Raw genomic sequence first — 12,135 nt, forward strand, 5'->3', positions numbered from 1 at the left:
GTACATCTTTCTGAAATCTATCTAAGGGTGGATCCTTTTGTTTTTTTAAACATTTCTAGAGAAGGATGTATCTCCAGCGCCCTTTTTTGAACACTACCTGTTCACTCCCTCTCTCGTTCTTTATAACATTCAACTATGGCCACAGTGGTCCCTCCCTAACTGTGAAAGCTGGGGGAAACTATACTTGCTTACACCAAACAACCCTGAAGTTTACTGTGACTAGATATGCAAAGTCTGGCACCATTCCACAACAGCCTTGATCATTTAGTACTAAATACCTTCCATTAAAAAATAATTTTAAAAAACTGATGAATCACAACAGATGGGGAGACTTTCAAGTAGATGGGTTTGCTTACAATGTATTACATGTTCCATGAAGCAACACGTCTTTGCACACTAAAGACCGACTTAAAGCCTTGCCGCAGTCAGTACCACTTCAGTGTCCTTATTTCTGCACCTATATCTAGATGGCCACTCCCAGGTTTCCTGTATGTACACTTCATCTAACGCTTTATTCCTACCCGCTTGAATGTATCTAAGACGGTATTGGAATTGAAATGTCATGATTGGCAGTGTGATATAGACATGAATTAACCATTCAGTAGATGGTAAATCAGCTACAGTGAAATGCAACTTCTCCAATTTTTCAAGGAGCTGCATGGTGTACTTTGCATCTCTGCATGCCATAGTCAACTGTCTGTTGGTCAGATTGTAAATCGAGAATAAACTTGTGCTTTTAATGTATCTCCATGGCATGTGGTCTGAACACAAAGATTGCAGCGTCCAGCTTAAAAGCATAATGGAGCATAATGGAGATTGACCATGTTGTGGAATAGACAAATCCTTTGCTATTATGTAGCTTGCCGAAGACACAATGTCGCCCAGTGAATAAATATGTGAAGAAAGTGTGGTCATACCATTGTCTATGACAGCCAGGGAATTTTCTAGGTTAATCCAATCAATTTCACATAATCTCTCAAAAGCATCTTGTTGAGAGACTTTCCACATTTCATTGTAGATGGCATATAAGAAGCATTTTAAGTGGTTTTTTGGGACCTAACAAGAAATCCCTAAGATCCATGTTGTCAGCTTGAAGGGACAAGTGCTGTTTCACCTGTTGTAGTGTTTAGGTTTTAGCCATTCTAGGCACAACTTCCGAACACTATACAAAGTCACTACCCCTGGGTGAATCTTGATTGACACCTATTTGTGTTGATAGGCCAAACCAACTATCCCTTCCAATTGAGAGCTGATGAATTGTATGTACCATTGTGTATCATTGCACACAGCACCTCCTCACTAATAAGTGTGTCATTTGATATACATTCAATAGGAATGGGTAAGGGGATGTATGGTGTTTTTGGGTCTTTCATTTTTGCAAACACGTAGCAGGTAGTTTGTTGCACTGGTCTGTTCAGGAATATTATCTGTAACGTTATGAGGCAAGCTCTAAATAAAGTCTCTGTTCCCTAAACCTGGCAATCTTTTGTCCCGCAGATGGATTTTGTGTCTATCATGTTCCACCAAACGTCAAAACCATGTATAGACAGTTGGGAGATGAAAGGTGCTGAATATATGAGCTTGGTGTTTGTTAGCATCATTTCCTTCGCAGGTGCTTTTGTCTGTACTAGCTTATAGTAGTATGACATTGGGTTTGATAGACTGAACCCTGAAAAGTATTCACATTTCTGTGCGAATGTGGCAGAACTTCCTTTACGTGGTGTCAGGCACTGTTCTCATTGATGGTACATGTTTACAGCGCGTGGAACACTAGTTCTCTGCAAAAAGTGATGACCATAGTGCTGGTAACAATACATACTGTTCCCTGTAAGAAAATGCTGCAGATTATTCTAAATCTGAGAACATAGGGGCAGATTTATGAAGGCCTTGCGCCGCCGGTGCGTCACTTTTTCCCGCTTATTATAGTATTCATGTGGATATGGACACAGTGTGTTACGTGGTGGTTTTTATACTTTGCTTTCAGACACCCTGGTGAAGGATAAGCTAAGCTGGTACTTGTTATGACAAACTTGCACTAGAACTGACAGGCACACGAGGTGGAGTCTGTGGCTCCCTAATCCCCAGTTTTGATTATTGTTATTGTGTTGATTTTGATTACAGTATTCCCCTGATGAAGGTATTGTTATACCGAAATGCATTGGGATTAACTGAAAAAGATGAATGGATGTACATGAAGTAATGTACCACAAGAAGGAAGAACAAAGTACAGGAAAAGAAAATTACCATTAAAACATGTTGTTCTTCATTTGATTTGTTTATACTTCTTGATGCAGAGGAATATGGACAATACTTTGGTGGAATGAACCTGTATATATATTGTTTTGAAACATTAATATTTGATATCATGTATCACTGTGGTTTATAGAGCACCCCGCGGGGGCCTGTGCATAGTGCGTCGCTTTCAAACAGTCTCTGTTTGTGTCACTTCATAAATCTGCCCCATAGTATTGACAGTCTCAATGTTTACATCGTCAGAGAGGGTACTTGGGGTAATGAAATCCTTCATGGAAATTTAAACATGTGTGGAATGTTCAGTAGGACCATATGCATCATATGAAACCCTATCCCAGACTATACCATCCAGTACTAGAACTGCTGAAATGTTCACTAGGGACAAGTCTCTCTGTTCACCGTGGGTTGATGTATGTGTTTCTGTTTCATTTGGATGTTGTTCAATTTCAACAGGAGTGATTCGTACTCCATTTTTGGGTACTTCTGCATCATGCACAGAGGATTCTTGAAACTTTATTAGTCTTTCCATCTGAACTTCGTGTATAGTAGCGAGAAGAGATCAGCAGCTAATTAGAACGCCACATGACCTGCTGTCGAGGATCAGCCACATAGTGTGGTTTGATCGGATCAATGGAAACAAATCTTTTTTCTTTTTTGCCGGCAAGAGGCGGAAGAAGTACTGTTCTTGTTCCTTGAATTGCCTGGGGAGGTACAGGTGTTCTGTAGGATTGCCCAAACTCCTTTTTGTCCACAATCTTTTCTCTGACCAGATCCCCAATCTTCAGGACCCAGACAGGTCTTGCCGGTAGCGGTTTCACCTCCCTAGTAGCAGTGCGTTTTACTTGGACGTTGCTTTGTAATGTCAGGAATTCATTAAGTTGCTATAAAACAGCCAAACGATCATTCAATTAAAATGGTTTTACATCCGCCACTGTGTTGGCACAGTCCAGGTCCGGTACCGACATTCTTGTCCCAAACAGGATCCCATAGGGGGTACGTCCTCCCAAGGATTTTCTTGGCATATTATTCAGTGCCCTCTGGACCCCATATTGGTGATTGCCCCGACTACGACTAGCACCTAATATCCTTGCTATTAAGAATTGCTTTAAGTCCCAGTTTTTACTCTCCACACCAAATTTCTCTCTGGATGGTAGGGGGAGGAGTTCCACAAGGCACATCCATACCTTTCATGGTTTCCTTGTAAGCCCGAGAGCTAAACGCAGGGCCACAGTTGGAATGGAATGTTCCAATTGCGTAGGTCCCAAGGAAAACTCGCAAATACTTTCTAGCAGTTTGAACGTCAGCCGAGCGCTGAGGCCAAACCCATGGAAATCTAGAACATGAATCTACTGCCGCCAAGTTGTACTCGTAAGCACCAGCTAAATTTAAGGGGTTGCAGTGATCCAAATAGACACATGCAAGAGGTCTGTCTGAAAGGAGTAATGGTGTTTGTGGCAGTCATGCTACAGTGGAACCTTTCATCTGCAGGCAGATGTCGCACTTTAAGACATAAGCCTTTGTTTGTTTAGAAAAACTTGGCCACCAGAAACGCCACCTCAGGATCAAAGCTGTAGCAGTGACTCCTGGGTGTGCAGACCCCAGACCTTCGTGGGCAGCTAGTATTATTCCTAATCTGCAATCCATGTTTAGCATAACTCTATCCCTCACTCCTGGAATCTGAGCATACGTTGTGTTTTGTGCATCTAATTTATAGGAATATTTCAGTGGAAAGCACTTTGGAATGGCAGATTCGTTCTTTGAGGCATTGACAGCTATCAGTATGTCTCTGTCTATCCTCGTGCTAGAACGTGTGATTACAGCAATCACAACATTTCGCACTGTCGCCTTGGCTTCATTAGCCAGTGAATTCCCTTCAACATGTACGTCAACATGTTGATGAATCAAGGTGTGAATTACTTGAGCCCGTGGCAGGCACGCTTTCAGCTTTGACTCTTGTTCCCTTAACAATTTCTGTTTCGTTGTGCAACCCTTGGAATCTGTAAACCCATTCTGGCACCAGTAATGAAGATATTCATTGTAAGACTGCACACTGTAAAATTGATCACACATTATCAGTGTGGGGAATTCCTGAGCTGTATACTGAAGTGCCAATATCAGGGGTTTTAGCTCTGCCAATTGTTGTGTACAATCTCGTAGATATTGCGTAGTTGGATTGCTGGGATAAAACTTACCATCCCACATACGTCCCTTCACTATCGCACATGCTGTGCTATATTGCTGTTTACTTCCAATGACAGGCTGAGCAGATCCATCAGTGTAAATGATATAAGAATATTTTTCTAAAGGCAAGATTTCATTCAGAAGACAGTATTCTTGTTTGTACTGCAGGAACGCTTGCGTTTTTAAAGTAAAATTGTATCTGTAACCTACATGTGTCATAATGAGAGAATTAGCCCACTGTATCCATCATGGATGTAGTGCTTTCGCATTTGGAATACTCGCTTTGTTAACAGCTTCTAAAGTTGGTCCTAGGGTTACAACAATAATGGGTTTCCCTTGTGCTAGGGCTCTTCCTCTCACTACAACAGTCTGTATGTGGACTTGGGGAACGTGCGGACCGGAATAACAGGCGGGGAGGCCGAATATAGTGAGCTATGTCTGTGGTATTTATTCAACAGATGAATGGAAATACAAAGTCACAATGCAGATAGGGATGGTGGACTTGGCTGATGACCCGGCTCGGTGAGGTGGATTCTGGATCAAGTGCTGCTTCCCGCTTTCACCAGTAGTCTCCTCGGTATGGTACTGGGGCTCCACGGAGGCTTGAAGAAAGGGAGAGAAGCGTAAGGGCTTTAGTCCAAGCAACACAGTCGGAATGCTTCCACCTACACCCGGGCGTGAGAGGGTATGAAAGAGGACGGTGAGGGAGGGACGGTAAGGGGGTTGGAAGAGGCAAGGAAGAGATGGGAAGGAAGAGAGGTGCCAGGTGCTGGGCAGTGATCGGGCTCTATACAGTGTGCGTGAAAAAAGGGGGATTAATATACAGTGTCTCGGTGCTCGTGAATCCTATGATATTTACACTCTATATATACAACTCTATGTACAGGGGCACTGAGAAAGGGTGACGTGTACTCACGTGCCCCGCCGCAACTCTCGTCCGAGTTGCGGCCGCTCTCCAGCCTCCTCCTGAGGACGCCACCAGTCCTCCGTCCAGACGTCCTCGTCCTCTTCCTCGCTCCGGTCTAGCCGTGCTGCGCCGCTCTCTGTCGGGGGTCCGTCGCTCTCCGCTGCCTCCTGCCACGAGTCGGTTGCTCCGAACGCCTTTCCTTTCTCCTCGGGGCTTTTTCTATCTTCCGGCTGGTTGACAGCCCGACCACTTCCGGGGTCAGGGGCGGGTACTTCCGGGTTGATAGAGGTCGTCCTGTTTCCGCTTCCGGGATCGCTGGCGAGTGTTTCCGGTTCTCCGTGTTCAGGGGTCGGCACCTGCAGGGGACGAGAAAGAGAGGGTGTCCTGGGTGACCGGGACGTTAACCGACCGAGCGTGGGGGACAGGATTCCCACGCTCGGACACCGCTGTAAAGAGGTAGGTGCAGCCTCCGTTCCACACTGTACTGCTGTCAGTATTTTTTCTGTTGCTGCAAATCGAATTTCAGCATTTGTATACAAATGTGACAAATGGGGGTGGGGTCGCACACTACTCACACACCGGCGGTGTCGCCCCTAAGGACTCTGGTTAGTGTAGTTACGTGTGTTCGCGATGCATCATCTTTCGATCTTCCGCTATCTTCGCTGTCTTCGCCATCCCTGGACACGTGTTGCGGGGTATTACCCCTCATCAGCAGGGATAGGCTGTGTTCTGGGGTTGCCGTAGGCAGTCATCGGCAACCCCAGAACACTGCCTATCCCTGCTGACGAGGGGTGAAACCCCAAAAAACGTGTCCAAGGATGGCAAAGACAGCTAAGATAGCAGAAGATCGAAAGATTATGCATCGCAAACACTTTACTACATTGACCAGAGTCCTTAGGGGCGACACCGCCGGTGTGTGAGTAGTGTGCGACCCCACCCCAATTTGTATACAAATGTGATTTGTATGCAATAAGGACCATCTCACCTTCTTTGAAAGTGACGTAGGTATACCCTGATAAATCCGGGATGACCCATATCAACAAGTTAGTAGTATTTACATGTGTGTGCAAATGTTTAGATGCTATCATGTCAGCCTGAACTGAATGGAGAGTATCTCTGTGTTGCTCTGTCCACTAATGTGGTGTGAAATCAGGGCTGATTAAATCATTGAAAGGTTTTACTCTTTCTGCATAATCTAGAATGTATGTTGTACCAAAATTTAGAAATACTAAAATGGATTGCAAACCTTTGAAGGTCTTTGGAGGTCGGAGCAGTGTGCACTTTTCTAAAAAGTTGGCTGCCAGGCTCTTGCCTTCACTTGACAGTTCATATCCCAAAAATAGGACATTAAGATGGGCACTTTTTACATTTGTTTATATTTATTTTGTAGCTTAAGTTGGCAAAACCCACAATTATGTTGTTCACCCTGCTCAAGTGTTAAAGTAATTCATTGTACATCAGAAAGATGTCATCTGCATAGGACACTGCCTCCTTGTCACTTGTTTGTAATATTTCTGATACTCTTGCCGAGAATAGTGCTGGGCTGTTCTTATACCATTGAGGCAAACGACAAAATATCGCTAAGTGCAGAACGCAGAAAATGCTGTCAAATATCTGCTTTCTGGGGCTATATTCTGGCAGAAGAATCCATTCGAGATATCTAATGTCGGTTTACATTTTTTCCACACAATGTTATTCATTAATGCGGCACTGTGTGCGTTTTGAACTGCAAATGTCTCTGTGTGCATGTGTTCAAATGTCGGTAATCTAAAACTGGACGATATGAATTGTCAGGTTTCATTACTGGACTGGTGACGCGAATAGAGTTTACAGCCCAAGCATCGAGGAGCCTGAACGAGCGTGGGGTCTAATTTGAAAGGGGATACTTTCTCCAACCGCTGCTATCTGCCTGCAGTGTCCCCCTCCCGCCGCCGCATCTGACCACGAGGAGCGGCCGCCGAGCGGAGGGGGCCACCTAAACTACATGCCCCAAGAGCCTTTGCGGCGCTACACGCCGAAAACCTCGCGCCAGGCGGCGCTTGAAGGCAGCGTCATCCCGGCAGAGCGGGTGACGCGGACAGAGTTTACAGCCCAAGCATCGAGGAGCCTGACCGAGCGTGGGGTCTAATTTGAAAGGGGATACTTTCTCCAACCGCTGCTATCTGCCTGCAGTGTCCCCCTCCCGCCGCCGCATTTGACCACGAGGAGCGGCCGCTGAGCGGAGGGGGCCACCTAAACTACATGCCCCAAGAGCGTTTGCGGCGCTACACGCCGAAAACATCGCGCCAAGCGGCGCTTAAAGGCAGCGTCATCCCGGCAGAGCGGGTGACACGAACAGAGTTTACAGCCCAAGCATCGAGGAGCCTGACCGAGCGTGGGGTCTAATTTGAAAGGGGATACTTTCTCCAACCGCTGCTATCTGCCTGCAGTGTCCCACTCCCGCCGCCGCATCTGACCACGAGGAGCGGCCGCCAAGCGGAGGGGGCCACCTAAACTACATACCCCAAGAGCCTTTGCAGTGCTACACGCCGAAAACATCGCGCCAGGCGGCGCTTAAAGGCAGCGTCATCCCCGCGTCGCGGGACGTGAGCGGGACGCCCGGGGCTAAGCCCGGGCAAAGGGCGGGCCCTCTATGGCCCTCAGGGGACTAAAGGAGATGGGACGGGCCACCCCCCTTACAACTGCACTGGAGACACCTCGACCAAAGGTTCCAAACGGGATTCATCGACGTCGGGAGGTTATACATTCATTCCTAGAGGATGACGAAAGTGTCAAAAACTCCAATGGCCACCAGATCAACAACGAGACTGAAACCTGTGAGTACCCCACTACCAACTATAACTGCCATTGACATAATGCTGCAAAAAACTATTAGTGTAGTGGCGGACGCCATCCAGGACACAGAGAGACGTCTCTCCCTGACCCCAGATATGCGTTTTCCAAATCTATCTTTACACACCACTAATAACACATGCATTATGGATGATAGTTCAAACTCACAAGAATCTCTACTGATGCAATCGTTTACAGACTTACCAACCTCGCACATGAAGGATACAACATCAAAATCTTTATTTACGTGCTCAACAACGCTCGCAAATGAGAGTAGCCCCTCAACCCTAAGTAAAAGCGGTAACAATATAAACCGCCTGCATACATCTTCTCCAGACCCCGAGGTCCAGCTAATAGAGAGCCACCCTCCAGCCAGTCAAATTTCCCCGATGCCTGCACTTGATCAATCAAGTCACAAGAAGAAGTGCGCAAAGAAAAAGCGTGAGACCAAACATCCTATGAAAAATATCCATCATCCTGTAGGCAAGTCTAAGCGATCAATCAAAGACTTATGGCAGAAACTCATCCAGGAGAAACCTATTGACAACACTTTAACAGGGCCCCACCATATTCTCCCTCTAAACCTGGCTCTGTCCTGTAATCATAATAACAAACCAGAGACCATTCAGGTCAACGAGCATACTGGTCATATAGACGAAGCACCTACATTGAATATGTCATTTCTGTCCAATATTGAAACACTGATCAAATCCCTCTTACACCCTATCAATAATCGGATAGTTAATATAGAGAAGGCGCTAGGGAAATTTGAAAGAGCACAGAATGAAGTTTCATCTAAAATTCTTAAAATGCTCAAAGCACCCATTACAACCTCTACCTTTGTGCCAGTGAGCACAAATCTCAACATTAGCAACCCGAAAACTATAATTACCAATGTTAGTAACTCAGTGGCTAGTCCTGTTAAACAGGTTACAACACAGAAACGGGGCCCGCCAACCGCAAATAATTCTCCCTTACCTCAACAAGTAACTCAAAACCCAGTTCAGACAGCACCTATACCTATAAATAACGTGCAGATTACTCCCGTACCTGCGGATGCCGATGACAGTGAATGGGCTGCGGAGAGTTCTCCCTTGGCCACAACTAGAGTTAATAACGAAACATCTAAGCACCCCATCCTCCCAACCAGAAATATCTCCACTAACGTACCAGGGACAAACCAACTTAAACCTAGGTTGACAAGAACGACCACACATATAAATCTCCCCCCCGAGTCTAACGCCCACACAATAGTTATGATTGGGGTACCCAAGTTAGCTGAAAATATGAGGGAAACTAACGTTGAACTAAAGAACAAGGTTATGCAGTGGTTAACCACTCATAGACCACTTCCCCCCCACATAATAGGGACAATCTCTCAAGTTAGGAGAGTAGATTGGGTGGGTACAAGATATAAATCAACTGAGGGAGATTGTATTGTTATCAACTTTAAAGATAGGGGAGCTGCTAAATTTATCGCCAACTGGAGGAGTTCCTCTACAAACAGTCTGATCCGTACAATGGGATTAAGCTATTTCTATCCAAGCAACCCTGATGGCCATTGATATAATACCAAACGTCCCTATGGTTATGAGGGGCCCCAGGCGGTTGATATCTATCCCCAATCATGGGCCCCTGCCTTAGGCCTAAATCAGGGGACAGTTACGGATTTAGAAGCGCAACGATATGCTCATTCTTGGGAATATAGAACTTACAACTATCCATCATATCCCATGTATGAGAAACCAGAACCTGTCCACTATCCATACACAAGACCGCATCCAGCCCATAATTTATACCAGATTCCAATCTCAAATAGATATGATGCCCTTTACAACTATGACAACGACTACCTTGATGAGGTAGATTGACTGGCACCTGTCTCACCCTCCAGACCTCTAATTAATCAGTTAAAATCCGTTGTCCCTCCCTATATAATAAAATCTGTCATCACTGACAACACCTATACCACCTCTAGTGCACACTTAGATACCTTTAAAACAGAGCCGATAATATTTAGCTCTGAAAGTTTATCTTTTCAAGGTGCATCCGTCCCTCTCACTGCTGATTTATGCCTTTCTCGTATTAATATACATTCCAATCACTTAGATAGTGATAGAAGTCTCCAGAGAGATACTGAAAGTCAAGTTGACTTGCACCTGCCCTTACCATCACACATGACCGCTGAGATAGGGGATCCCCACAATAATCCCAGCTCCATCAAAATTTTATCATGGAACATTGCAGGTTTGGCCGCAAAAATCAATGATCACTCTTGGGTAGCCTTTGTTAAAAAGTATACTATACTGTGCTTCCAGGAAACTTGGCTTACTGATAACAATGTTTTTATCGAAGGATTCCAAAGCTTCTTTGTTCCCGCTCTTCCCTCACCCAGTGGAAGGGCAAAGGGGGGCCTGGCAATATTCATTAACCTTTCTCTGGTGATACAGACAAAAAATAAACATCTGGACAACACTAACATACAGGTCTTGGAGCTTAGAAAGGGCAAAAAAGTATTAACCCTGGTTAACTTCTATAATGCCGCATCGCCATCAGGTGAATGTAATATTATTAAACTTCACAAGTACATTCACGATAATCTGGAAGTTCTATCATGGAACAAAATAATTGTAGGCGATTTTAATGTGCATATCTGTGGTCACCCGACATTGTCATCTCTGGGTTCTCTGGGTTGTGGAAACAGGTCAGGCCTTCATTTCGTGCACTGCCCACGAGGCTCTAATATGAACAATTTAATAGACGGCCTGGACTTGAGAAATGCGAGGACCTTGAAAGAGGATTCCTTTATCTATGAAACCCCAACCTATAAAGGTTCAGAACAAGGATCCTTTATTGATCATATACTGCTCTCCGTTGATATGGCAAACTCAGCTTCAAATTTTAACATCCATGAAAGTATCTACAGTGACCATAACCCGATCTCCGTGGAAGTTAAAAGTGGACTATTTGAACTCTGCAAAAACCGCAAAGATCCGGGTGCTTTAAAACTAATTAATGGCAACCGACGACTAAAGTGGTCTTCAATAAACAGTGATGCTTTACTCGAATCTGTTAAAATGAGTTGTGTTCAAGAACTCACCCTCTGCATCTCTAATACCACTCCTCCGGATCTTATATTATCTGCTTTTGCTGAACTGACCCGTAGAGTTGATCAACTACTCTTAGTACCATTGAAGGGACAAGGCAACCAACAGCCAAGATGGTTTGATCACACCTGCTCAAGAGCCAGTCGACAACTAAAAATGGCTCTTAAGAATAAACCAAGGGATCCCACATTAATCAAAATCTTACGCTCTGATTATAAATCCACTTTGGTATCACGTAAAAAGGTAATAAAGGCGAGCCTTTGGGAATCCTTACTTGATCCATCCATCCTGGGCAACAGCTCTAAGTTTTGGAGCCTAATCAACAAACCAATGTTTGATGATCCTAACGCTGCCACTATTGGAACTAGCATACCTGAAAGCGAGTGGGTCTCTCAATTTAGTGCAATCTTTAAAAGCAACGATACGCGGCATACGCAAGCTCCAAAACTTCCTTTAGAAGCCCCGCTGCTGTTCACAGATAAAGAAGTGAAAAGGGGGATTCGCTGTCTAACTAGCAACAAGGCCCCGGGCCCAGATGGCCTCCCCCAGATTTATTTAAATCCAATGTCTCCTTCTGGGTTCCAATCCTCACGGCAGTGGTCAACGCTGGAGCCGCTACCGGGGCCCCTAAGTCCTGGGGAGCCTCAACTATTGTACCCGTGTACAAAAAAGGAGACAGAAGCAACGCAGCCTGCTACAGGCCAATCTCCCTGATTAACTCTGTTGCCAAGGTTGTCGGTGGGATCATCCTAAATAGGTTATCCATTTGGGCCAAAAACAACAAAGTTATGTCACCAGCACAATATGGCTTTAGATCAGGACATTCTACAATAACACAATGCCTGAATCTATACC

Source organism: Lissotriton vulgaris, chromosome 4_1, assembly GCF_964263255.1.
Source record: "Lissotriton vulgaris chromosome 4_1, aLisVul1.2, whole genome shotgun sequence".
NCBI lineage: Eukaryota > Metazoa > Chordata > Amphibia > Caudata > Salamandridae > Lissotriton > Lissotriton vulgaris.